At 47.9% G+C, this 27594-nt stretch overlaps 2 long non-coding RNA genes across 4 annotated transcripts in view; both read right to left on the bottom strand.

Annotated features, from left to right (window-relative positions):
* Nucleotides 1-21634: 21634 nt before the first annotated feature.
* LOC123094520 (uncharacterized) lies at nucleotides 21635-25467 on the bottom strand. Its single transcript, XR_006445862.1, has 4 exons — nucleotides 23408-25467; nucleotides 22654-22728; nucleotides 22470-22536; nucleotides 21635-22398 (listed from the first exon to the last, which is right to left on the bottom strand). It is a non-coding gene; the product is annotated as an uncharacterized lncRNA (long non-coding RNA).
* A 33-nt stretch (nucleotides 25468-25500) lies between these two features.
* Nucleotides 25501-27594, bottom strand: part of LOC123091161 (uncharacterized) — a 7189-nt gene continuing 5095 nt past the window's right edge. For all 3 annotated transcript variants that reach the window (XR_006442933.1, XR_006442932.1, XR_006442931.1), the window contains 6 exons: nucleotides 27208-27294; nucleotides 26994-27054; nucleotides 26703-26833; nucleotides 26478-26538; nucleotides 26127-26194; nucleotides 25501-25940 (listed from right to left, as the gene is read on the bottom strand). This is a non-coding gene — a long non-coding RNA (uncharacterized lncRNA). The remainder of the gene's footprint in view (nucleotides 25941-26126; nucleotides 26195-26477; nucleotides 26539-26702; nucleotides 26834-26993; nucleotides 27055-27207; nucleotides 27295-27594) is intronic.

Raw genomic sequence — 27594 nt, forward strand, 5'->3', positions numbered from 1 at the left:
ATATACGGAGATCCATAACTCCGATTGGATTGAAACCTTCGCCCAGATTTTTCTCCGAAAATTAGCTTTCCTGCGGCAAAAGAAGAGCATCAACCGCCTTACGGCGTGCCCATGAGGGTCAGGGGCGTGCCTGCCCCCCTGGGGCGCGCCCCCTGCCTCGTGGCACCCTCGGGCACCGTCTGCGTTGGTTTTTCTTCACAAAAATCATAAATATTCCAAAAATGATCTCCGTCCATTTTTATCCCGTTTGGACTCCATTTGATATTGGGTTTCTGTGAAACATAAAACATGCAACAAACAGGAACTGGCACTGGGCACTGGATCAATATGTAAGTCCCAAAAATAATATAAAAAGTTGCCGAAGGTATATGAAAGTTGTAGAATATTGGCATGGAACAATCAAAAATTATAGATACGACGAAGACGTATCAGAGGTTTTCAGCGGCCGAGAAGGGGAAGGCTTCCAAGGAGGGGACTGTCGCTCCGTCTCCTAAGAGAGGTTGCGGTCACCCCCGCAAGCATCCCGCGGCTCCCACGGTGGCCCCCAGGGGGTGCGGGCACGCACCCCCCAACGCCGGCACTCCTCTTGGTGCCTGCGATGGCACCTCTTCTCGCGGCATGGGCCACCGGCTTTGGAGCAGCCCTCATGACGAAGGGAGGCGCGCCGTGATCGTGCGCCCACCTCGGCCACGCTTCTCTTCGCTGGACGTGCTCCCTAAATTCGTGGTGTGGTCGGAGAGCCCGGCCGGCATCTTGCTCCGGCTTCCGTGCTTCTTCTCCGGCGAACTTCCTTCCTCGGGGCTTGATGGTCTCTGGCTGCAGGCCGACGGCTGCTGCAGCAGAGCTTCATGGGTTGACGCCGAGGTCGCCGCCTCCGGTAGCATGGTCCTGACCCGTGGCTGGCAGACTTTCGCCCGCGTGCGTGGCCTGGGCGGAAGGTGCACTCTTCACTTCAAGTATGACGGCCTGGCGACCCTCTACGTGAGGGTGTTCAGGGAGGACGGCCGCCGTGTGGGGTGCTGCCCAGAGGATGGCCGCGATGACGAAGGTGGCGATGGCGAGCTTGGTCGTGGCGTCGCGTGCTCCTCCTCCTGCGACGGCAGCTCTTCCTCGGATGAGAGCTCGAGCAGTGGTGGCTACAACCGGCCTCCGCGTCTCCGTGCTCGTGTCAAGGACGCCGGTGGTTCGTCCCGCCGCGGCGCCCCAGTGAAGCTGGGGAGGAGCCCGGCGTGAGGCTGAGGGCCGGCGAACTTGGACTCAAGACCAGCACCTTGAGGCGCTGCTTGAGGATGCGGTGCTGGTGCAGGGTTCGTACGCCTTCGGGCCCTCTCTGTTTAGCCTTTCCTTTCTCCCGTAATTCTAAAAAAAGATGGTGTACCCCGCTGGGGTGTGTAATGAACTATGGCAGTTATGCCCTTTATGCTATGCCTGCTATCTTAATGCTATGTCATAATGTTTGTGCTCTGGATAGGCAAGGGTAGGATAACTTAGCTTGGTATGTGCGTAGAAGTTTTCTGCCTCGCGAGGACTTGGCCTCAAGTACATGACGGGGGCCCCTTCCCAGGGAGCCGTGGGGTCTCAAGAGCTGTCACGGAGCCGCCGCAGGGCTGCTCTCAAAAGGAAAGAAAAGACTGTCGAGCGGCTCACTCCTTCTTATGTGAGCCCCCTGCCATAGATTAGCTCGGAATTGACGCACCGCGTTGTGCTGCCCGGGAGGCACGGACATGAGGGGTGCTGGTGCCCGTGAGCTTGATCAAGGGCTCCTCGTGAGGATGAGGCCGAAACACCAGGATTCGGCGCCGTGCATGCGCGCAAGGGCAGACCTGAGGCGCACACACCTGCCTAGCCCCACGGGCTAGGTGCACGAGAGGAAGCGATGGGCGACTGCCGCCTCCTTCATGCCCTCAGGCAGAAAACAGCTGAGGAAGAGAACAACTTGAGGGACCAGAGTTCGAAAATACCAAATCCATTGAAAGGTTACTAAAAAACTGCAGGCAACTTCGGAAAGCAAATGAACAGCCACGTCCGGCACCTAATCTAGTCTTCTCACCAGCGTGGAGCAAAGTGCTGCCACTAAGACGTGGGAGGGATCCCCCATGAGGCCCCAGGGCAACTCTCAGGAGACTCCGGGGCGTGTACAACCCCACTCATTATTACGTGAGAGTGTCACGAGCGGAGACCTTCATAGGTCGGAGCCTTTCTTCAGGGGTAGAACTTCCGGAGGTGCTGGATATTCCAGGCATTCTAGATGGGGACCCCGTCCTGTGTCTCCAGGCACGCGATGCCAGGCCTGGAGACACGGGCAATCCTAAATGGGCCCTCCCACATGGGAGAGAGCTTGTGCAGCCCCTCCTTGGAGAGCACCCGCCTCAGGACGAGGTCGCCCACCTCTAACGTCCTGGAGCGGATGCTGCGGCAGTGGTACCACCGCAGCACCTGCTGGTACCTTGCCACTCGGAGCGAGGCTTAACGGCGGCGTTCCTCCCCTAGCACGAGATCCATCCCCCGCGTGGCGTCCTGTCATGCCTCATCAAATGCCAGGACCCACGTGGAGCGATGCTTGACCTCATGAGGGAGAACCGCTTCTGCTCCGTAGACGAGGAAGAACGGCGTCTCTCCCATTGGCTTGGTCGCGGTGGTGTGGATGGACGACAGCACAGACTGCAGCTCGTCGAGCCAACCCCTGCCGCAAGCCTCGAGCTTCTTCTTGAAGGTCCTAGTCTTGAGGCCTCTCAGGACTTCCGCATTGGCCCTCTCGGCTTGGTCGTTACTCCGTGGGTGTGCCACTAAGGTGTAGCATATCTGTGTTCCAAGGGTAGCACAACATGTTTTGAAAAGGTTGCCGGTGAACTGCGAGCCGTTGTCGGTAATGATACGGTTGGGGACCCCAAACCGGCTCACGATTCCTTTGATGAACTTGACGGCCGATCCAGCTGGAATAGTGTGCACGGCTTCTACCTCCGCCCACTTGGTGAACTTGTCGATGGTGACGTAGAGGTAGCCCCATGGCGCTCGAGGGAACGGCCCCAAGATGCCCAGCCCCCAGACCGCGAACGGTCATGTGAGCGGGATTGTCTAGAGGCCCTGCGCGGGCTGGTGGATCTGCTTGGCATGGAACTTGCATGCTTCACAAGAGCGCACCAACTCTGCGGCGTCGTTGAGTGCGATGGGCCAGTAGAAGCCGCTGCAGAACGCCTTGCCCACCAGAGTGTGTGACGAGGAATGATGCCCGTAGTCCCCGCCATGTATGTCCCCTAGCAGCTCGAGCCCCTGTTCCCTGGAGATGCACCACAACGAAACGTCATTAGGCCTCTTGCAATATAACTCACCATCCTTGATGCAGTACGCGGTGACTTGATGGGCCACGCGCTCGGCGTCCTCCTCCTTCTCTGGCAGGGTCCCTTGAAGCAAGTACGTCTTGAACTCTTCAGTCTAGCACCCCTCCTGAGGCTCGAGCGCAAGTAGTAGGCGGGCTCCCGAGGGGTGACCACAGGCTGGGGCGCCCGTCTCGGGTGCCTGTGGTAAGTCCTCCTGAGGTGGTGCTGGAGTCGTGGCGTGGGGGGTCGCAGATGGCTTGAAGAGCCACTCCTCAAACACCCCCAGCTCCTGAGGGAGCCTGCGGGAGGCTCTCTTGGCAATGTCGTCCGCTTCCTTGTTTGTTCCGTGCGGCACGTGCTGCAGCTCCACGCCCATGAACCGCTTCTCCATCTTGCGCACCTCCTCTAGGTATGCCTCCATGTGCTCGTCCTTAGGTGTGTACTCCTTGTTGGAGAAGTTGACGATAAGCTAAGAGTCGCCCTTGATGGTGAGGCGCTTCACTCCCATCGCGGCCGCGGCACTGAGTCTAGCGAGCAAGCCTTCGAATTCTGCGATGTTGTTGGAGACCTTCTCGCTCTGCTGAAAGCAGAGTTGTACCGCATAACAGAGCTTGTCCTTGGTGGGTGAGATGAGGACGCCCCCCGCTCCTGCGCCTTGTCACGCAAACGCACCGTCGAAGTACATGATCCATCCATCTGGCTCCTCGTCTGCTGGTAGGAGGGAGCAGTCCTCGCCTACTCCATGGTCAGGAGCGTCAGTCCACTCGGCCACGAAGCTCGCGAGGGCTGCACCCTTGATGACCCTAGTGGTGCTGAACTCGAGATTGAATGCCTGAAGCTCGATGTTCCATTCAGCAACTCGCCCGTCTACGTTCGGGCTCCGGAGCACCTTCTCTAGTGGGTACGCTGAAACAACCTTGATGGGGTGGCCTTGAAAGTAGTGGCACAGTTTTCTGGAGGCGACCAGGAGCGCGAGCAAGAGTTTTTAAGGCATGGGGTAGCGCGCCCGAGCCTCCCTCGGTATTGTGCTGACGAAGTAGACAAGATGCTCGGCGAGGGGGGAGGCATCAGCAGAGTCTTGTTCTTCGCGAGGGCACGGGTTCTCCATGGCTTCATCAGGCCCGCCCTCGGGAGCCTTGGTGGTCGCGGGGTTGATTGTGGCCTTTGGAGGAATGTCGTCAATTTGGTCGGACGAGGCCCTAGATGCTCCGTCCTGAGGGTGTTGTGCCTCTCTCGGTGGTTGTGCATCCTGCTGAGGCTTCTTGGACGGGCGTTCCTTCCTGAGCGCCACCAGGGCGGCGCTGGCTGAGTGAGGGGTGGCTGCTAGATAAAGCACCAAGGGCTCGAGAGGGTGTGGTGCCACCATCACCTATGGGCTGGTCAGGTATCTCTTGAGGTCTTGAAAGGTTGCATCTGCCTCCGGGGTCCACTCAACTGGCTCCTTCCTTTTCATCAGCTTGAAGAACGGAAGGGCGTGCTCCCCTAGCTTGGAACTGAAACACCCAAGCGAGGTTATGCAGCCTGCCAGCTTCTGCATCTCCTTCAGGGTCTGTGGGGGGCTCATGTCCTCTATCGTCTTGACCTTCTCTAGGTTGGCCTCGATCCCTCTGTGCGATACCAAGAAGCCCAGCAGCTTGTCGGAGGGAACCCCGAACACACACTTCTCGGGATTAAGCCGAAGATCCACCTTGCGTAGGCTGGCAAACGTCTCCTCCAGATCTCCTATCAGGGTCCCGGCCTCCCAAGACTTCACCACTATATCATCAACATAGGCCTCTGCGTTCCTCCGGGCTGCGAGCCTAGGGCGATATGCATCAGTCGCTGGAAGGTTGACCCGGCATTACGCAGCCCGAAGGGCATGCAGGCGTAGTAGTACACCCTGCAGGGGGTGAGGAATGTCGTTTGTTGGAAATATGCCCTAGAGGCAATAATAAAAGCATTATTATTATATTTGTTTGTTCATGATAATTGTCTTTATTCATGCTATAATTGTGTTATCCGGAAATCGTAATACATGTGTGAATAACAGACACCAACATGTCCCTAGTAAGCCTCTAGTTGACTAGCTCGTTGATCAATAGATAGTCATGGTTTCCTGGCTATGGACATTGGATGTCATTGATAACGGGATCACATCATTAGGATAATGATGTGATGGACAAGACCCAATCCTAAACATAGCACAAGATCGTATAGTTCGTTTGCTAGAGTTTTGCAATGTCAAAGTATCTCTTCCTTCGACCATGAGATCGTATAACTCCTGGATGCCGTAGGAGTGCTTTGGGTGTATCAAACGTCACAACGTAACTGGGTGACTATAAAGGTGCACTACAGGTATCTCCGAAAGTATCTATTGTTTTATATGGATCGAGACTGGGATTTGTCACTCCGTATGACGGAGAGATATCACTGGGCCCACTCAGTAATGCATCATCATAATGAGCTCAAAGTGACCAAGTGTTTGGTCACGGGATCATGCATTACGGTACGAGTAAAGTGACTTGGCGGTAACAAGATTGAACGAGGTATTGGGATACCGACGATCGAATCTCGGGCAAGTAACATATCGATTGACAAAGGGAATTGCATACGGGGTTGATTAAATCCTCGACATCGTGGTTCATCCGATGAGATCATCGTGGAGCATGTGGGAGCCAACATGGGTATCCAGATCCCGCTGTTGGTTATTGACCGGAGAGCGATCTCGGTCATGTCTACATGTCTCCCGAACCCGTAGGGTCTACACACTTAAGGTTCAGTTACGCTAGGGTTGTAGGGATATGTATATGCAGTAACCCGAATGTTGTTCGGAGTCCCGGATGAGATCCCGGACGTCACGAGGAGTTCCGGAATGGTCCGGAGGTAAAGATTTATATATGGGAAGTCCTGTTTCGGGCATCGGGACAAGTTTCGGGGTTATCGGTATTGTACCGGGACCACCGGAGGGGTCCCGGGGGCCCACCGGGTGGGGCCACCCATCCCCGGGGGCCACATGGGCTGTAGGGGGTGCGCCTTGGCCTGCTTGGGCCAAGGGCACCAGCCCCACATAAGCCCATGCGCCTAGGGTTTAAGGGGGAAAGAGTCCTAGGAGGGTAAGGCACCTCCTAGGTGCCTTGGGGGGAGGGAAACCCCCCTTGGCCGCCGCACCCCCTAGGAGATTGGATCTCCTAGGGCCGGCCACCCCCCCTTGGCACCCCTATATATAGTGGGGGAGAGGAGGGACTTCATACCTTGAGTCCTTGGCCTTTGGTTGCCTCCTTCTCCCTCCCCAACACCTCCTCCACCTCCTTATTGCTTAGCGAAGCTCTGCCGGAGTACTGCAGCTCCATCAACACCACGCCGTCGTGCTGCTGCTGGTGCCATCTCCCTCAACCTCTCCTCCCTCCCTTGCTGGATCAAGAAGGAGGAGACGTGGCTGTTTCCGTACGTGTGTTGAACGCGGAGGTGCCGTCCGTTCGGTGCTAGGATCTCCGGTGATTTGGATCACGTCGTGTTCGACTACATCATCCCCGTTCTTTGAACGCTTCCGCTTGCGATCTACAAGGTATGTAGATGCATCTATTCACTCGTTGCTAAATGAACTCCTAGATGATCTTGGTGAAACGAGTAGGAAATTTTTTATTTTCTGCAACGTTACCCAACAGTGGCATCATGAGCTAGGTCTATGCGTAGTTCTTCTTGCACGAGTAGAACACAATTGGTTGTGGGCGTAGATTTGTCAACTTTCTTGCCGCTACTAGTCTTATCTTGCTTCAGCGGTATTGTGGGATGAAGCGGCCCGGACCAACCTTACACGTACGCTTACGTGAGACCGGTTCCACCGACTAACATGCACAAGTTGCATAAGGTGGCTGGCGGGTGTCTGTCTCTCCTACTTTAGTTGAAGCGGATTCGATGAAAAGGGTCCTTATGAAGGGTAAATAGAAGTTGACAAATCACGTTGTGGTTTCACGTAGGTAAGAAAACGTTCTTGCTAGAACCCTACTTCAGCCACGTAAAACTTGCAAACAACAATTAGAGGACGTCTAACTTGTTTTTGCAGCAAGTGCTTTGTGATATGATATGGCCAAAGTTGTGATGAATGATGAATGATCTATATGTCATGTATGAGATGTTCATGCTATTGTAATAGGAATCACGGCTTGCATGTCGATGAGTATGACAACCGGCAGGAGCCATAGGAGTTGTCTTTATTTTTTGTATGACCTGCGTGTCATTAAAGAACGCCATGTAAACTACTTTACTTTATTACTAAACGCGTTAGTCATAGAAGTAGAAGTAGTCGTTGGCGTGACAACTTCATGAAGACACGATGATGGAGATCATGATGATGGAGATCATGGTGTCGTGCCGGTGACAAGATGATCATGGAGCCCCGAAGATGAAGATCAAAGGAGCTATATGATATTGGCCATATCATGTCACTACTTATATAATTGCATGTGATGTTTATTATGTTTTATGCATCTTGTTTACTTAGAACGACGGTAGTAAATAAGATGATCCCTTACAAAATTTCAAGAAGTGTTCTCCCCTAACTGTGCACCGTTGCTACAGTTCGTCGTTTCGAAGCACCACGTGATGATCGGGTGTGATAGATTCTTACGTTCACATACAACGGGTGTAAGACAGTTTTACACAGCGAAAACACTTAGGGTTAACTTGACGAGCCTAGCATGTACAGACATGGCCTCGGAACACGGAGACCGAAAGGTCGAACACGAGTCGTATGGAAGATACGATCTACATGAGAATGTTCACCGACGATGACTAGTCCGTCTCACGTGATGATCGGACACGGCCTAGTCGACTCGGATCGTGTAACACTTAGATGACCAAAGGGATGTCAAATCTGAGTGGGAGTTCATTATAATTTGATTAGATGAACTTAATTATCATGAACTTAGTCTAAAATTTTACAATATGTCTTGTAGATCAAATGGCCAACGTAGTCCTCAACTTCAACGCGTTCCTAGAGAAAACCAAGCTGAAAGACGATGGCAGCAACTATACGGACTGGGTCCGGAACCTGAGGATCATCCTCATAGCTGCCAAGAAAGATTATGTCCTACAAGCACCGCTAGGTGATGCACCTGTTCTCCCTGCAGAACAAGACGTTATGAACGCTTGGCAGGCACGTTCTGATGACTACTCCCTCGTTCAGTGCGGCATGCTTTACAGCCTAGAGCCGGGGCTCCAAAAGCGTTTTGAGAGACATGGAGCATATGAGATGTTCGAAGAGCTGAAAATGGTTTTCCAAGCTCATGCCCGGGTCGAGAGATATGAAGTCTCTGACAAATTCTTCAGCTGTAAGATGGAGGAAAATAGTTCTGTCAGTGAGCACATACTCACTATGTCTGGGTTACATAACCGCTTGACTCAGCTGGGGGTTAATCTCCCGGATGATGCGGTCATTGACAGAATCCTCCAGTCGCTTCCACCGAGCTACAAGAGCTTTGTGATGAACTTCAATATGCAGGGGATGGAAAAGACCATTCCTGAAGTATTTGCTATGCTGAAATCAGCAGAGGTAGAAGTCAGAAAGGAACATCAAGTGTTGATGGTCAATAAAACCACTAAGTTCAAGAAGGGCAAGGGTAAAAAGAACTTCAAGAAGGACGGCAAGGTAGTTGCCGCGCCCAGCAAGCAAGCTGCCGGGAAGAAGCCAAAGAATGGACCCAAGCCCGAGACTGAGTGTTTTTATTGCAAGGAAAGTGGTCACTGGAAGCGGAACTGCCCTAAGTACTTAGCGGACAAGAAGGCCGGCAAAACCAAAGGTATATTTGATATACATGTAATTGATGTGTACCTTACCAGTAATCGTAGTAACTCCTGGGTATTTGATACCGGTGCCGTTGCTCATATTTGTAACACACAACAGGAGCTGCGGAATAAACGGAGACTGGCGAAGGACGAGGTGACGATGCGCGTCGGGAATGGTTCCAAGGTCGATGTGATCGCCGTCGGCACGCTACCTCTACATTTACCTACGGGATTAGTTTTGAACCTCAATAATTGTTATTTTGTGCCAAGTTTGAGCATGAACATTGTATCAGGATCTCGTTTAATTCGAGATGGCTACTCATTTAAATCCGAGAATAATGGTTGTTCTATTTATATGAGAGATATGTTTTATGGTCATGCTCCGATGGTGAATGGTTTATTCTTTATGAATCTCGAGCGTAATGCTACACATATTCATAGTGTAAGTACCAAAAGATGTAAGATTGATAGTGATAGTCCCACATACTTGTGGCACTGCCGCCTCGGTCACATAGGTGTCAAACGCATGAAGAAGCTCCATGCTGATGGACTTTTAGAGTCTCTTGATTACGAATCATTTGACACGTGCGAACCATGCCTCATGGGTAAAATGACCAAGACTCCATTCTCAGGAACAATGGAGAGAGCAACCAACTTATTGGAAATCATACATACTGATGTGTGCGGTCCAATGAGTGTTGAGGCTCGCGGTGGCTATCGTTATGTTCTCACCCTCACTGATGACTTGAGTAGATATGGGTATGTCTACTTAATGAAACACAAGTCTGAGACCTTTGAAAAGTTCAAGGAATTTCAGAGTGAAGTTGAGAATCAACGTGACAGGAAAATCAAGTTTCTACGATCAGATCGTGGAGGAGAATACTTGAGTCACGAGTTTGGTACACACTTAAGAAAATGTGGAATAGTTTCACAACTCACGCCGCCTGGAACACCTCAGCGTAATGGTGTGTCCGAACGTCGTAATCGCACTCTATTAGATATGGTGCGATCTATGATGTCTCTTGCCGATTTACCACTATCTTTTTGGGGCTATGCTTTAGAGACTGCCGCATTCACTTTAAATAGGGCCCCGTCGAAATCCGTTGAGACGACACCGTATGAATTATGGTTTGGGAAGAAACCTAAGCTGTCATTTCTAAAAGTTTGGGGATGCGATGCTTATGTCAGGAAACTTCAACCTGAAAAGCTCGAACCCAAATCGGAAAAATGCGTCTTCATAGGATACCCTAAAGAAACTGTTGGGTATATCTTCTACCTCAGATCCGAAGGCAAGATCTTTGTTGCCAAGAATGGGTCCTTTCTGGAGAAAGAGTTTCTCTCGAAAGAAGTAAGTGGGAGGAAAGTAGAGCTTGATGAAGTATTACCTCTTGAACCGGAAAATGGCGCAACTCAAGAAAATGTTCCTGAGGTGCCTGCACCGACTAGAGAGGAAGTTAATGATAATGATCAAGATACTTCTGATCAAGCTCCTACTGAAATTCGAAGGTCCACGAGGACACGTTCCGCACCAGAGTGGTACGGCAACCCTGTCTTGGAAATCATGTTGTTAGACAACGGTGAACCTTCGAACTATGAAGAAGCGATGGCGGGTCCGGATTCCGACAAATGGCTAGAAGCCATGAAATCCGATATAGGATCCATGTATGAAAACGAAGTATGGACTTTGACTGACTTGCCCGTAGAACGGCGAGCCATAGAAAATAAATGGATCTTTAAGAAGAAGACAGACGCGGATGGTAATGTGACCATCTATAAAGCTCGGCTTGTCGCTAAGGGTTATCGACAAGTTCAAGGGGTTGACTACGATGAGACTTTCTCACCGGTAGCGAAGCTGAAGTCCGTCTGAATCATGTTAGCAATTGCCGCATTTTATGATTATGAAATTTGGCAAATGGACGTCAAAACGGCATTCCTTAATGGTTTCCTTAAGGAAGAATTGTATATGATGCAGCCGGAAGGTTTTGTCGATCCTAAAAATGCTGACAAGGTGTGCAAGCTCCAACGCTCGATTTATGGGCTGGTGCAAGCATCTCGGAGTTGGAACATTCATTTTGATGAGATGATCAAAGCGTTTGGGTTTACACAGACTTATGGAGAAGCCTGTGTTTACAAGAAAGTGAGTGGGAGCTCTATAGCATTTCTCATACTATATGTAGATGACATACTTTTGATGGGAAATGATATAGAACTTTTGGACAGCATTAAGGCCTACTTGAATAAGAGTTTTTCAATGAAGGACCTTGGAGAAGCTGCTTATATATTAGGCATCAAGATCTATAGGGATAGATCAAGACGCCTCATAGGTCTTTCACAAAGCACATATCTTGATAAGATTTTGAAGAAGTTCAAAATGGATCAGTCCAAGAAAGGGTTCTTGCCTGTTTTGCAAGGTGTGAAATTGAGCTCAGCTCAATGTCCGACCACGGCAGCAGAGATAGAAGAGATGAGTGTCATCCCCTATGCCTCAGCCATAGGTTCTATTATGTATGCCATGCTGTGTACCAGACCTGATGTAAACCTTGCCGTAAGTTTGGTAGGAAGGTACCAAAGTAATCCCGGCAAGGAACACTGGACAGCGGTCAAGAATATCCTGAAGTACCTGAAAAGGACTAAGGAAATGTTTCTCGTTTATGGAGGTGACGAAGAGCTCGTCGTAAAAGGTTACGTCGACGCTAGCTTCGACACAGATCTGGATGACTCTAAGTCACAAACCGGATACGTGTATATTTTGAATGGTGGGGCAGTAAGCTGGTGCAGTTGCAAGCAGAGCGTCGTGGCGGGATCTACATGTGAAGCGGAGTACATGGCAGCCTCGGAGGCAGCACATGAAGCAATATGGGTGAAGGAGTTCATCACCGACCTAGGAGTCATACCCAATGCGTCGGGGCCGATCAAGCTCTTCTGTGACAACACTGGAGCTATTGCACTTGCCAAGGAGCCCAGGTTTCACAAGAAGACAAGGCACATCAAGCGTCGCTTCAACTCCATCCGTGAAAATGTTCAAGATGGAGACATAGAGATTTGTAAAGTACATACGGACCTGAATGTAGCAGATCCGTTGACTAAACCTCTCCCAAGAGCAAAACATGATCAACACCAGAATTCCATGGGTGTTCGATTCATCACAATGTAACTAGATTATTGACTCTAGTGCAAGTGGGAGACTGTTGGAAATATGCCCTAGAGGCAATAATAAAAGCATTATTATTATATTTCTTTGTTCATGATAATTGTCTTTATTCATGCTATAATTGTGTTATCCGGAAATCGTAATACATGTGTGAATAACAGACACCAACATGTCCCTAGTAAGCCTCTAGTTGACTAGCTCGTTGATCAATAGATAGTCATGGTTTCCTGGCTATGGACATTGGATGTCATTGATAACGGGATCACATCATTAGGATAATGATGTGATGGACAAGACCCAATCCTAAACATAGCACAAGATCGTATAGTTCGTTTGCTAGAGTTTTGCAATGTCAAAGTATCTCTTCCTTCGACCATGAGATCGTATAACTCCTGGATGACGTAGGAGTGCTTTGGGTGTATCAAACGTCACAACGTAACTGGGTGACTATAAAGGTGCACTACAGGTATCTCCGAAAGTATCTATTGTTTTATATGGATCGAGACTGGGATTTGTCACTCCGTATGACGGAGAGATATCACTGGGCCCACTCAGTAATGCATCATCATAATGAGCTCAAAGTGACCAAGTGTTTGGTCACGGGATCATGCATTACGGTACGAGTAAAGTGACTTGCCGGTAACAAGATTGAACGAGGTATTGGGATACCGACGATCGAATCTCGGGCAAGTAACATATCGATTGACAAAGGGAATTGCATACGGGGTTGATTAAATCCTCGACATCGTGGTTCATCCGATGAGATCATCGTGGAGCATGTGGGAGCCAACATGGGTATCCAGATCCCGCTGTTGGTTATTGACCGGAGAGCGATCTCGGTCATGTCTACATGTCTCCCGAACCCGTAGGGTCTACACACTTAAGGTTCAGTTACGCTAGGGTTGTAGGGATATGTATATGCAGTAACCCGAATGTTGTTCGGAGTCCCGGATGAGATCCCGGACGTCACGAGGAGTTCCGGAATGGTCCGGAGGTAAAGATTTATATATGGGAAGTCCTGTTTCGGGCATCGGGACAAGTTTCGGGGTTATCGGTATTGTACCGGGACCACCGGAGGGGTCCCGGGGGCCCACCGGGTGGGGCCACCCATCCCCGGGGGCCACATGGGCTGTAGGGGGTGCGCCTTGGCCTGCTTGGGCCAAGGGCACCAGCCCCACATAAGCCCATGCGCCTAGGGTTTAAGGGGGAAAGAGTCCTAGGAGGGTAAGGCACCTCCTAGGTGCCTTGGGGGGGAGGGAAACCCCCCTTGGCCGCCGCACCCCCTAGGAGATTGGATCTCCTAGGGCCGGCCACCCCCCCTTGGCACCCCTATATATAGTGGGGGAGAGGAGGGACTTCATACCTTGAGTCCTTGGCCTTTGGTTGCCTCCTTCTCCCTCCCCAACACCTCCTCCACCTCCTTATTGCTTAGCGAAGCTCTGCCGGAGTACTGCAGCTCCATCAACACCACGCCGTCGTGCTACTGCTGGTGCCATCTCCCTCAACCTCTCCTCCCTCCCTTGCTGGATCAAGAAGGAGGAGACGTGGTTGTTTCCGTACGTGTGTTGAACGCGGAGGTGCCGTCCGTTCGGTGCTAGGATCTCCGGTGATTTGGATCACGTCGTGTTCGACTACATCATCCCCGTTCTTTGAACGCTTCCGCTTGCGATCTACAAGGTATGTAGATGCATCTATTCACTCGTTGCTAAATGAACTCCTAGATGATCTTGGTGAAACGAGTAGGAAAATTTTTATTTTCTGCAACGTTACCCAACATCGTTTTCTCCACATCCTCCACGACCATCTTGATCTGGTGGTAGCCTGACAAGGCATCCAGGAAGCACAACAGGTCGCATTCGGCGGTGGAGTCAACGATCTGGTCGATGCGATGGAGCAGGAAGGGATCTTGCGGGCAGGCCTTGTTGTGGTTGGTGAAGTCGACACAAATGGCGCTCCTTCCCTCCTTTCTTGGGGACGATGACGGGGTTCGCCCGCCACTCTGGGTACCGTACCTCTCTGATGACCCCTGCGGCTTGTAGTTTACGGGTTTCCTGGACGATGAAGGCTTGCTTCTTGGTGTACTGGCGGCGAGCCTTCTGCTTTACTGGACGCACGTTTTGGCATACTCTCAGGTGGTGTTCGATTATCCCCCTCGGGACCCCAGCCAGGTGTTTGGGTTCCCAAGCGAATACATCCTTGTTGGCTCGCAAAAAATTGATCAATGCCTCCTCTCGGTCCTGAGGGAGGCCAGCCTCTATGGTGAAGGTTGCGATGGCCGTCCCATCCTCACTAACCAGCACTTGCTTCGTCTTTGCTCGGTCCTGGGAGAACAATTGCTTCTTCTTGGTCGGCGCTGCTTCTGGGGCCTCCTGACCCCCCTTCTCGTCGGGCAGCGCGGACGCGGCTGACCTGAAGGCGAGCTTGTGGGCCTGTAGCGCGCCTTTGGTGTCCCCCGCCACCGCGAGGACACCGTTGATGCCGAGCATCTTCATGAGGTTGTACGCAGGGTGGGTCGCAGCCATAAACTGGGCCAAGGCCGAGTACCCCAGAATAGCATTGTACGGCAGGTCGATCCTTGCGATGTTGAAGTCGATGAGCTCAGTGCGGTAGTTTTCGCGGGCCCCGAAGGTGATAGGGAGACAGATCTGCCCCAGGGGCCTGCTGGAGCCACCACCGACCCCGGAGAAAGGCTTGGAGGGGCGGAGCAGGCTGGGCGGCACGTGCAGCACGCCGAACGCCTTCGGGGAGAGCATGTTGAGGTCGGCCAGCCGTCGATGAGGGTTCTGGTGACCGCCACGTGGCAGACGGTGGGGGTGCAAAGCATTGGGAGCGCGCCTGCTCCCGTCGTGGCGGCAGGATGATCCTTGGGGCCGAAGATGAGGTCGGCCTTGGGCGCCGCCCAGCCCGGGGGAGCCCCCGAGCCCGCCTGCGTGGCGCCTACACGCCGACAGAACTAGTTGATGTGGCGGTCGGAGGGTGGTGCCTGCGAGCCACCTAGGAGAGCTGCAACGACCGGGGGCGCCGGTGCCACGTAGTGGGCGAGGAAGAGGTCGCACAGCTCTTCCCAAGAGGCCACAGAGGATGCCGGCAGGTTGAGCAACCAGGCGCGTGGTGCGCCTACGAGGGCCATGGGGAGCCAGTTGGCCTTCACCTTGTCATCTCCGTCGGCCGCCCAGACTGCCTCCTCGTACGCTTGAAGAAAGGCGGCCGGATCCGCCGCGCCGTCATAAGTGTGGCAACATCTCCGGTCGGAACTTGGGCGGCCACTGCACCTGCCACGGGGAGAGGGTGAAGCAGCGCAGCCCCGGCGCTTCTTCGGGAGTGCGTGTTGGCTGGGCCGACGGGGGAGCGCCCGCCATTGGAGCCTGTGGCGTGATTTGGCGGTCGGGGTAGAAGATTTCCGACGCACCCCTACCTGGCGCGCCAAATGTCGGACTAAGGGATCCGCAAACCCTTGAGAGGTTCGAACCCTGGGGTGCGTGCGGAGATCTCAACCTACCCAGCCTGCCTATTCACAATCCTCCTAATCCTAGCGCCTCAAGCTCAAAGAGACAAAGAGACACAACAGTTTATCCTGGTTCGGGCCACCTTGCGGTGTAATACCCTACTCCAGCGTTTTGGTGGATTGCCTCGAAGGGCTAAGGATGAACTAGTACAGTGGATGAACTGGCCTCAGGAGGTGAGGTGTTCTTGAGCTCAAGGGAGCTGGTGTGGTATGAGCTAGTTTGACCTGTCCCTCTATGGTGTTGGCTAGTCCTATTTATAGTGGCCTTGGTCCTCTTCCCAAATGTTGGCGGGAAAGGATCCCACAACGGCCAGATTTGAAAGGGGACAAGTAGTACAACTTATCCTGACAAAAGTAGTCTTTGCCTGCGAAAAGCCTCTGGTCGTGACGGTGCGGTGGGCTCGTCGATGACCTCCGTCCTGCCGTCCTGGCGGTCTTGGTGTCGTTGCACCAGAATGGAAACCTTTGGCTGATTCCTCGGGACTCCGCGCCTGTGGCTTGCCTCCTTTGCACCGAAGAGGAAACCTGCGCTCTGTGCCCGCCTGGCCTTGGTCGTCATGACTCACGTCAACTGAGCCTCATGAGGTGAACCTTGCATAGAAATCTCCGCCCCTCAGGAGCCAGCATGGGGAGGCCGATCACCACATGGGTCTTGGCGTCGTCCGCCTTGCGAGGCTTGGCCCCTCGCGAGGGTCTTGAGTTGTTGATGTTGAAGCTGGGCCGTACCAGGCCGTCGATGGAGCCACGTGGCGGGCAGCAGGCAAGCAGGGCTGGATACCCCCATATCCAGTATGCTGACAGCAGCAAGGCTCAATCCTCATGCCTGACACCTCAATACGGAAAATGCGTTCTGCGTCCCAAGAAATAGAGAGATTTTGAACCATGAGGATCAACTAATCAAGGGACGATGGTCCATGGTACTCCTTTTTGAGGTACCATGTAACGTCCAAAATGCGATTCTATCACAATCACGTGATGAATTTATTTTGGGGCACAATCGCATTTCGAGCGCATAGCAAAGTGGATATCATTACATCGTATCATTACATAATAGATGGGGATACAGACAAAGGCAAAGGGTCTGACAAAAGATCAACGGAGACAAAAAGAGAAGCGGCGAGTCGGCGCCACCTCCTGCATGTGGCGGCGGCGCGGACGAACCAAGAGGGGCCAACCGAGGCGCTCGAGGATGAGCCTGAGGAGCTTGTCGGGGACATGGTGCCCAGTCGTTGTCGTCGGAGCCACAGGGGCCGGGGATGCTGCCCGTGAGTTCTTGTTGGCCGCCATTCTTGGGATCGAGTTCAGATCAATCCGCAGAGGTTCCTTCAAAAATGGAGGTTCCTACGAGGCCGGCCGGGTAGCTAGTGCTCCAATTATGTAGGAGTATCTGATTGGAGTTTGACTGGCTAGGTTTACGGTTTATGCATGACACGGTGGCGTCTGGTGTGACGCGCTCACCAAGTTTATAGTCAGATCCGTCTGGCCTAACATTGCGCTAGCGCCCGTTCATGGATCCGGTACTCACGCGGTCAGGACTATGACATTTTGACACGTACTCCCTCTATTTTAAAATAGATAACCCAATTTTATATTAATTTTATATTCAAGTTAGTACTGTACAAAGTTAAGTCATCTATTTTGGAACGGAGGGAATAGCAGAACAAAGCTTTATCAGCACAAAATGGAAATGGTCCTACTACTCCTACATGGATTCGTCTATGTTCAAATTAATTGGGGAGGAAAGGGGCCCACCTTGAGATTCAGGGGGCAGATTAGTGAGAGATTGGCTGCGTTGAGAGTCCGTAAGCAAATTCGGTGGATAGCATCCGTAAATGTAGACACGATTGGATGGGGGGTTGTGGCTCGAGGTTCTGATGGCCATGTGGTGATCGCTCGTGCCGAGCGCCAAGACCGAGCAACAGGCGCCTTTGGGGCTGAGATCAACGCGTTGGCAGCAGCTATTACGACTGCGACGGAGCTTGGTGCCACCCGAGTCGCCTTTGAAACGGACTCGCAGCTGCTAGTTGATGCCATGAACATGAGGATAGCTGATTCCTCACAGTATGTTGCGATTATCGAGGACCTGAAGCTCCAGCTTAAGATGTGGTTCGTCAAATGTAGTGTGACCCATTGTAGGCGCTCGGCGAACTCTGTAGCTCATGAGTTAGCTCAAATCGGTCGAATGTGCTTACCTAGCGTTTGTATGGAGTGGGACTCATCTGTACCGCCCGCTGTGGCTGTCTGTGTCTCCGGGGATATGCCCGAGCGCCGTTAATTTATAAAGCTATGTTTTGCCTTCAAAAAAATGTAGAATTACTAAAAAAAAGCTATAGCTCGTACAACTACACGCTCAAAAGAATTTGGCCCTTGCCGCTTAAAAAAGCTACACGTCTTGCTAGCTACTATACCTCAAATCGAGCGGCTTGCTTGTGTGTTTGGTCTGAGACTTGCTTTGCACGTACAAGCGAATGGTAGGCATGGTAGCCTGCTGGGACGAGGCTAGCTTGTGTGCGGACGTTTAAATATCTGATTTTCTTTTTAAAAAATATTACCAATTTTACAATATTTGAAATTGTGAAAAAATCTGAAATTTTAGTATTTTTGGAAGGAGAACAAATTCTGAATTTTTTATATTTTCTGGACATTGTGAACATTTTTTCAAATTCTGCATTTTTTTAAAAATATGAAAAATTTGTTAACATATTTCGAAATTTTGAACAAAATTTTGATTCCGAACATTGTTTGGAAACCGCAAACAATTTTGGAAAGTGTTTTTTCTTTCACTTTTGAGTCTTTTTGGAAGTTGTGATTCCTAACGTTGCGTCTGACTGTCACGCGCCGCACCGCAAGCCCCTCACTGGACTGGCTCATTAGCGGCGTGGCGGGATGGTGGATAGTGCATTGTACAAATTCCAAAAAGGGAAATGTGGCCGCTCGGAATCAAACACAAGACCTCTTATAGATGCATGGATGTAGCTAGTCACAAGAGCTATTGAGCATTAGTGATTTCTTGTCACCGCGAAACACTAAAGACTATATTCAGCGGCAGATCGAACAATTAAAAAAAACATTTCTTGAATTCTGTTTTTTAGTTGAGACGAACAATTTTTAAAATAAAGATATGTTTTTGCAAAAACATAAAAGAAATTTAAAATTCGGAAACATTTTCTTGGAAAGAAGAATATTTTTACAAACTTCCAAACATTTTCTGAAAACATGGGCGTTTTTTGAAAATGTGTACACTTTTTCAAAGGGTGAACATTTTTTGAGTTTGCAAACAATTTTTGAAAATGTGAACATTGCTTCAAACATTTAAACTTGTTCCAAAAAAACATGAACATTTTTTATAACTTGCGAACAGTTTTCAAAAAACATGAACACATTTTGAAATTTTCAGTTTGTTTTGATAAACATGAATAATTTTGGAAAAATAAACAATTATATGAATTTTGAAACAATTTTTTAAAATTCTATATTTACAAAAAAGGAAAAAATCAGAAAAACAAAAAATTGAATAAAAATGAAAAATGCGATCCACTTGAGGAAAAGAAAAACTAAAAAGGAGAGGAAAACCAGTGAAAATGACAAAAAGAAAGAAAAATCATGTCATGATTTATATTGATGCATCTTATTTTGCCAAGCAGCAAGATATGCTCCAGTCGATGCTATTAACCTGCATGAAATTTCAATTTCTTTCAACATGATGGGTTTCTTTCAACATGATGCTTCAATTAATATATAGAGATCCAAATGGGTTGCATTTCTGCTGGTTTCTTCTATTATAGTAATGTCAGTATTTTCAAAGCAATATCACATGTGCACAAAACACACTACTTAGTACAAATAGCATAGTGGAAGGGGCGCGTCCTATCTAACACCGCACAGCTTCTGCTCAGGCGGTGTGCCATGATTGGCGCGCCCCAACCACTAGTGAATTGAATCAAAGAGGGGAAAGGGGACTTATGAGCCTACACAGTGCCGCCGAAGTCAGCTCCTTCCCCAACACCTCTCTCTCTCTCTCTCTCAAAAATCTTGTCCCAAACTTGTCCTTCAAATGGATGTATCTAGCACTAACTTGATGCTAAATCCATCCATTTGAGGGACAAGTTTTTTCGGACGAAGGGAGTATCTATCTATGTATCTAGGTCACCCCCTCTAGAAATGCCACATAACTGAAACTGACACCCCCACATGGGTCGGAGTCCAAACAAGGAGTGGGCGACCCACAATCCAAATAAAAAGCTCAAGAACAAATAAACCCGACACGCACTTGTGACAAACAGACAGATGACAGACAAACGTGTGACGGACAGATGATGTGGTACAAAAATTGGCTTGCTTGACGAAAGTTTGGACACACACCCCTCACAAACCGGAGCAACTCACTAGAAGGCTATTGGTTCCGAGAGGGAACAATGCATGTTTGATGACGAACGGCGGATAGCTTCCTCTTGCGGCCTTCAAATTTTTTGTCCGTGTAATATGCACTGATACTAACTGTCATGTGAAAATTTGGAAATTTTCAAAGGTCATTTGACCTTTTGAAGACATTTAAGTGATTTCCTAGCCATTTAATGACCGTAATTTAAATTTGAAATTCATCTACATGCAACGGCTAACCATAACGGTTTGAAAAATCATATTTATGTACTTGTGTGCGAGTTCAAAAATTATCAGACGATGTAAATATCTAATGTTCAAAAAAGAAAATCTAAAATCTGGCAAGACAACCGGCCCCACACGATTAGCACTCTATTTCGCGCCTCGAGTTTTGAAAGGTGGGTGGCGGGCTTTATTAATCAGACACGGTTCTACATTGGGAACCGTCAGCTATTATGTTCACACACGGATTTTGCTGCGGGAATCATGTGTAATTCACACTACAGTACTCGTAAATTCCGGCAACCAGCGTGTGTACTGTTCCCGACGATCTAGATTCTGGGCCAATAAATACTACCTTGCTCACGTCGTCCCACCTGCATTCTCATCTAGATCCTCCCTTTGCTCTCTCTCTCTCTCGACCGCCAATAAATACTACCTTGCTCACGTCGTCCCGCCTGCTCTCTCTCCCTCCCTCCCTCCCTCTCTCTCTCTCTCTCTCTCTCATCTCAAGCTTGTCCTTCAAATGAATATATCTAGCACTAACTTGATGCTAGATACATCCATTTGAGGGACAAGCTTTTTCGGATAGAGGGAGTATCTATCTATGTATCTAGGTCACCCCCTCTAGAAATGCCACATAACTGAAACTGACACCCCCACATGGGTCGGAGTCCAAAAAGGGAGTGGGCGACCCACAATCCGAATAAAAAGCCCAAGAACAAATAAACCCGACACGCAGTTGTGACAGACAGATGAGGGGCTTTCCTACATGATCAGACAACCACAACATGAGCAGTGCTACACACACGACGCTTGCAGCCGAAATGTGGACGACACTACATCACAGACCATCCACTGGCAAGTCTGAGCAGCCGTAAGCGCTTGGATCAGCTATCGTGCATGCATCGTTCAACACAAAATCGTCCATCAAGTAGTTCCGCCACAACATTCAACCTAAAGCCGAATAAAAAATAGATGACTGATTTTTAGAAAAGTGTATATATTAGCAGAAAAGAACATCGGCGCTAACAAGATTTAAGAAACCAACGAGATTAATTTAAGAGACAGCACAAATTCTAATGACAATTACACTTGCTAGATTTTTCATAGCAAGGAAGGATGCATTTCAGAGCTTGAATTACATGCTACAACATTATGTGAAGATTCACTATTCAATTAGAACAGAGTAATTTCTATCCACACTTCTAAGGCAAACAATACAAAGGAGGTAACTGCGGCTCCCTCCACATTTTCACATCCGGGCTTGGGACCGGCAAAAGGCAGTGTTAAACCACAACAATACAAAACAGAAGTTATACAACACCAATCATTCAGCAAAGCATACAGGCCACACCATCAAGCAAATGCAACACACACCCACACACAAACACACACACACAGTCACACAAGCATACACAAAATCAAGCGCTTGCACACAAGAAAGACAAAGAAACAGACATAGATATGGGCAAATCACACACACAGTCAGACACACATAATGTAGCACTTGCACACACACACACAATGTATCACTTGCACACGAGAAACAGAGAGGAACAGACATAGATAGGGGCACATCACACACACAGTCAAACACACAAACAGAATGGAGCGCGTGTACACAAGAAATGGATAGAAACATACATAGATAGGGGCAAAAATATAAAGCTAATACATGCAAGATCGAAGTATACTCAAAAAATTAATAATAAGCTCTTCCTTCTCTAGAAAATAAATTCTGGGAAACCATGTCTGCTTTGTGTTTTTCAAGAACTTACTTTCTTTAGGATGAGTTGCACCAACTTCAATTTTAGATGATAAATTTGGAATTGAACCCTTACCATCATCATCACCATCACCATCACCATCACCCTCATCATCTGAATCATAACTAGCAAGACCAAGAAGAGCACCTTTAGGAGAACTTAGCCCAGTACCATCAGAATGACCAGTAGAGCCAACGTTGTTTGGCTTAGCAGGGACTACAACTTAGCTGTGGTCTCACTTTTGATTCTCCCAGACCAAGCTCCTTGAGCTAGACACACCAGTGGTCTCATTTGCTGCAAGACACAGGCGATAATCAGCAATGTAATTTACCTATTTACATTAAGTTTTAGTGTAATTCACTCACGTTCAGCTGATGTATCATCTTCATTCATAACTTCGATTGCGGTCTCATCAAAAAGATCATCGGAAACCTAGAAATGACAAAAAGTACAAAAGTAAGAAATGGCAGTCTTGTTGAATTTGGAACAGAAGTACATGTTCTGCTAAACCTAGCTAAATAAGTAAATAACCTCCATGCAATGACAAACCTTCAGAAGAACTTCTGTCAACACACGTTTAATTTCCTTGTTGACTGATGCCATCTGTGCCGCTTCGACTTCATCCTGCAAATGATTCAAGTCCAGTACATCGATTTGAAATGAGGACCATGTTAATATCCTAGTCGGATATGAACAGGAACAAAAAGGATTAACTTTTCAGTAACTAGCACCGATTTTTCCACCAGATCCAAAAGAAGTGAACATGTGTACAGATGAAAAAAGACACTGCTCTGGAAAAATGATTGCAGGAACTAGGAGATATGGCAGTACAATAATACAGTATGGCAAGCAACCTCGAGTCTCAAGTAAATAATATCTAGCTTGCTTCACTGACAAATCAAATCGGGGAAAAATTGACACATAGCCATGCCATTTCTCTCACCATTATGAAATCACTATTCTTCAAAAGTTACTATATAAACATTAAAAAACAATAGATGGAAGTAGTTAATTATTTAGTTTCTCAAAGCCGCCAGGCACTAACCTCCACCCAATCTAACAGACCAACCTCCTATCATGATTAAATTAGTTCAATTTGATTTACAAAAGTTGTCCAAACATCATTATCATTTAAAGTCCGCCACAATACTATCTAGCTTTAAACCCGTTAACTTGGACAAGGTACTATTCATACTGAAATAAATCATTAGGGGCAGATTTTTGCATGCAAGTGAATCGCAATAGGGAAGATTAACAGCATAACATGTACTGCACTAATAATTAATAAAATAGTGAAGAGCACCTCATCAGCTTCGATTGATTTTGCTGTACCAATGCTTCTACTGCCAGTTTGGTTAGCTCTTTTTGGTGGTTCTGCGACATCTTAAGATTCCATGGAATCAGAATTTGTCGGATGTTGCACTGAAGCACTCACTAGAGTTGATTTTTTTTCTTTAGAAGCTCTTCTTGAAGCCAGTTAGGTAGTGGAGGCGGGTGCATGATCGAGCACAAGAATCAGCTAAAGTTAAACGGCTATGATGATAAGCAAGTGAAATAAATGGAACTACAAAACCTACTTTCTTTGACCGTTTTGCAACATTGAAAAGAGTGTTTTGTGTCTGTAGGAAATGCTTCAGATACACTACCAACACCAAATGCTGCAGGTGGAACATAGTTCGAACCAGAGAGTGCTCCAGTATGCAAAGAAGGATCCATCTGTAACTGAATAAAAATATGTATTAATGATGCAAGAAACTATATCAGAGTTCTAAACTTGTGATGCTTGTGGTGGTACAGGAGCTGGATGAAAATATCTAACTGTTGCAGATGTGCCCCATGATTGAGTTGATGTTGGAACTGTGCCATGTTCAGACACTGCTGTAGGAACACAGTGTCCTTAGCAACACAATAAAGAGCAAATGTGACATGTCCATATCCACATGTATGTACCTTAAATACTTAGAAAAGCACTATTCCAGTGACTGGACAACAGTAAAACAAAAATAGAATATGATATCCACATAAGACATAACGAAACACACATATATCACAAAAATGGGTGCTCTGATGACTGAGATAAATAAGATAGGCATGGGATGCATTGGATTGGATGCTCTGATGACTGAGATAAATAAGATAGGCATGGGATGCATTGGATTGGATGCTCTGATGACTGAGATAAATAAGATAGGCATGGGATGCATTGGATTGGATGCCAAATCGGCCATGCAACATAAATGACAAAATTGGCATATCAAGATCAGAGTTTTACACTATGAAACTTGAGCCTAACTGTACACACCTGCCTATAAACTACATATTCACAAGATTGAGTTAATTGCATTTCTAGCCTGTGAGGAACACACATTATGCTACAAAACTGGAAAAAAATCATGAAATGTCATAAAAAATACTGTGAGGAACAAATCAATCAATAATCAGAAAGCAAAAGACGTCGCTGAGCCCCACACTCCGCAGGGTTCAGGCCAGGCCATACCGTCGTTGGGGCAGCAGACCCGCCTGCCACCGTCGATCCTGTCATGCAACAATCTCAGCGAAAAATGTGTGCTGTGTGCCGCTGCTGGCCACACGAAGGAGGCGGAGGCGGAGTTGGCTGTGCGTACGGAAGGTGAGATTGGGGGGATCGACAGGGGGCAGAACCGAAGGAGTCGCGTGAGGGAAGAAAAGAAGGGGGAAAACTAGAGCTAAAAAAAGGAAGATTGAGGGCGGGACGGACATGGGAAGTCCAGACGCGCTTTGCACAAACTCCGGTTGGATCTGAGAGGTAGCAAGGTTGGACAGCGGGTCGACCGAACCACAGAGGTCGTATTAACGATTGACCCACTTATGAAGGCGGAGACGGAGTTGGCTGTGCATTTCAAGCTCGAATCCCACATTATGTTAAGATGCACTATTCGATTAGGACAATAACCTAAAACATAAATTTCTATCCACACTTCTAAGGCAAACAATACAAAGGAGGCAACTGCAGCTCCCTCCATATTTTAACATCCGGGCTTGGGACCGGCAAAGGCAGTGTTGGGCCACAACAACCAATCATTCAGCAAAGCATACAAGCAACACACACAGTCAAGCTACACACAGTCACACACACACAAACCACACACACACACACACACAAAGTCAGTCAAAATGCAATATTCACAGTCACACACAGTCAAATGCACAATATCCACAGTCACACATCACAGTCAAATGCACAATATTCAGTCACACACACACACAGAGTCACACATCACAGTCAAATGCAATATTTGCCGTCACACACAAATTTCTATCCACACTTCTAAGGCAAACAATACAAAGGAGGTAACTGCAGCTCCCTCCACATTTTCACATCCGGGCTTGGGACCGGCAAAGGCAGTGTTAGGCCACAACAACCAATCATTTAGCAAAGTATACAAGCCACACACACAGTCAAGCCACACACAGTCACACACACACAAACACCAAGTCACAGTCAAATGAATATTCACAGAGTCACACACACACATAGTCACACATCACAGTCAAATGCGCAATAGTCACACAGTCACACATACACACAGTCAAACACACACAGTCACACATCATAATCAAATGCAATATTCGTATAGAGTCACACACATAGTCACAAAGTCAAACCACACACAGTCAGACAGTCACACACACAAAATGAAGCGCTTGCACACAACAAAAGGAACATACATAGATAGGGGCACAAACAGAAAGCAAATACATGCAAGACCGAAGTAAACTCTGAAAGCTATAAATAAATTTCAGAACATGGATGACTAAACTGATTTCTCTCGAGGCGGTGATTCAGATCTTCGCTCCTGAAAACAGGAAACTGGTTAGAGGTTGATTAAGCGATTATCTTCATCACTACCCACAAGTTCGTAGGCCTATGGACAGAAAAGAAATGTTAAATTTTTTCTTGTTCTACTTACTAGAGAAAGCAAGGCATGTATAACATGAGCAACATTCTTATAGAAATCCTGGCTAAGGTAAGCCATTCATACCTAAAAAATTATACGTTTCAAGTTGACAACAGTGGTTGCCTCTTATCGCTCCCAAGCCGATGGCTAGCCTGAAATGACACGAGCAACTTAAAATGTGAGTGACCACAATGTAAATGATGTTTCTATTATTCTTGAAGCAAGAAAAGTAGCTTACGTCATGAGCAGCACCAACAGCCATATTAGAAAAGAAGATTTAGATGACTTGTGATGTGATAAGCATCATATGAGTCAAAAATACTTGGAACTCAGTTTATGATCATAACAGCATAAGTAATTATTCATGTGTGTAAAACAAGTCAGACAAACTGATCAAAATTCATACTCTGGCCATTTGAAAGGATAGAAACTTACCGATGATTCTATGTATCTTGCAACTCCATTAATTCACTTGGTTTGTCGTCTTTGACTTTAGCTATAGGTGAGAAGAACATGAGAACAAATAGAAGTTACACAAATAGAAGTACCCGATTCATGCAATGTTCAGATGTCTGGCACACGGTATGATGTCCAGGAAAGAATGAGGAAGTGGCAGGGGCTATACATTATCCCAATAAGATGTAAGTTGTTTGGCAGTACCTTCTAAGAAGAACTTTTGCTATTTCTGCCAATTTATTCCCATGTACCCGATGGACGTTAATCAGTGCATGTTCCTCCTCTCAATAGTCCAAGCATCTCTTTGTATGTCTGGATTCAGATGATTATGCCACCTAAGATGTTATGTATGAATTCAAAATCAGCTTCATATTTACCAATCAGCTCTTTATTTAACCAGTGTGTTTCTGGATTAGTAAACATTCCCTGTTTGTCTTGCACAAAGAGGGAAAGGCATTTAAGCAAACCATAAAAATAAAACAATCAAAAGAGTACCTCTCTTGACATTGGTTGCCTATATGTCCGCCTTGCAATGAGATCATTTTGTTGGTCCATACTGCATTGTGAGCACAAATATCAGGTGCCAATAGGTAGTTATGGATACAACACATCTAAAAGAGTAAGTAGCCAGAAATAGCAAAACTTGGCTAAATAAACGTTTTTGGACTTCAGGCATCAACATCGTAAAGTGTAAAGAACGTAAATATACCTGCGTTGTATGCAAAACCAACCCATCAGTGTCCTTAGCAACACAATAAAGAGCAAATGTGACATGTCCAGATCCACATGTCTGCACCTTAAATACTTAGAAAAGCGTGAGACAGCAGTAATACAAAAAAGAGTGATATCCACATAAGACATAATCACAAAAAAGTTCAGAAAAAAGAATAGCGTTAGGTCTGTTCACATTCAACAAACAACAATCAATCGTGACATATAGAACACAAGTTATACAAGCCACACCATCAAGAAAATGCAATATTCACACACAGTCAAGCCACACACAGAGAGTCAAGCCACACACATATTCACAATCAAGCCACACACAATCTCACACACACAGAGTCAAGCCACACAAAATCTCACACACACAGCC

The sequence above is a fragment of the Triticum aestivum genome, chromosome 4B, assembly GCF_018294505.1.
Source record: "Triticum aestivum cultivar Chinese Spring chromosome 4B, IWGSC CS RefSeq v2.1, whole genome shotgun sequence".
In the NCBI taxonomy this organism is placed as follows: domain Eukaryota; kingdom Viridiplantae; phylum Streptophyta; class Magnoliopsida; order Poales; family Poaceae; genus Triticum; species Triticum aestivum.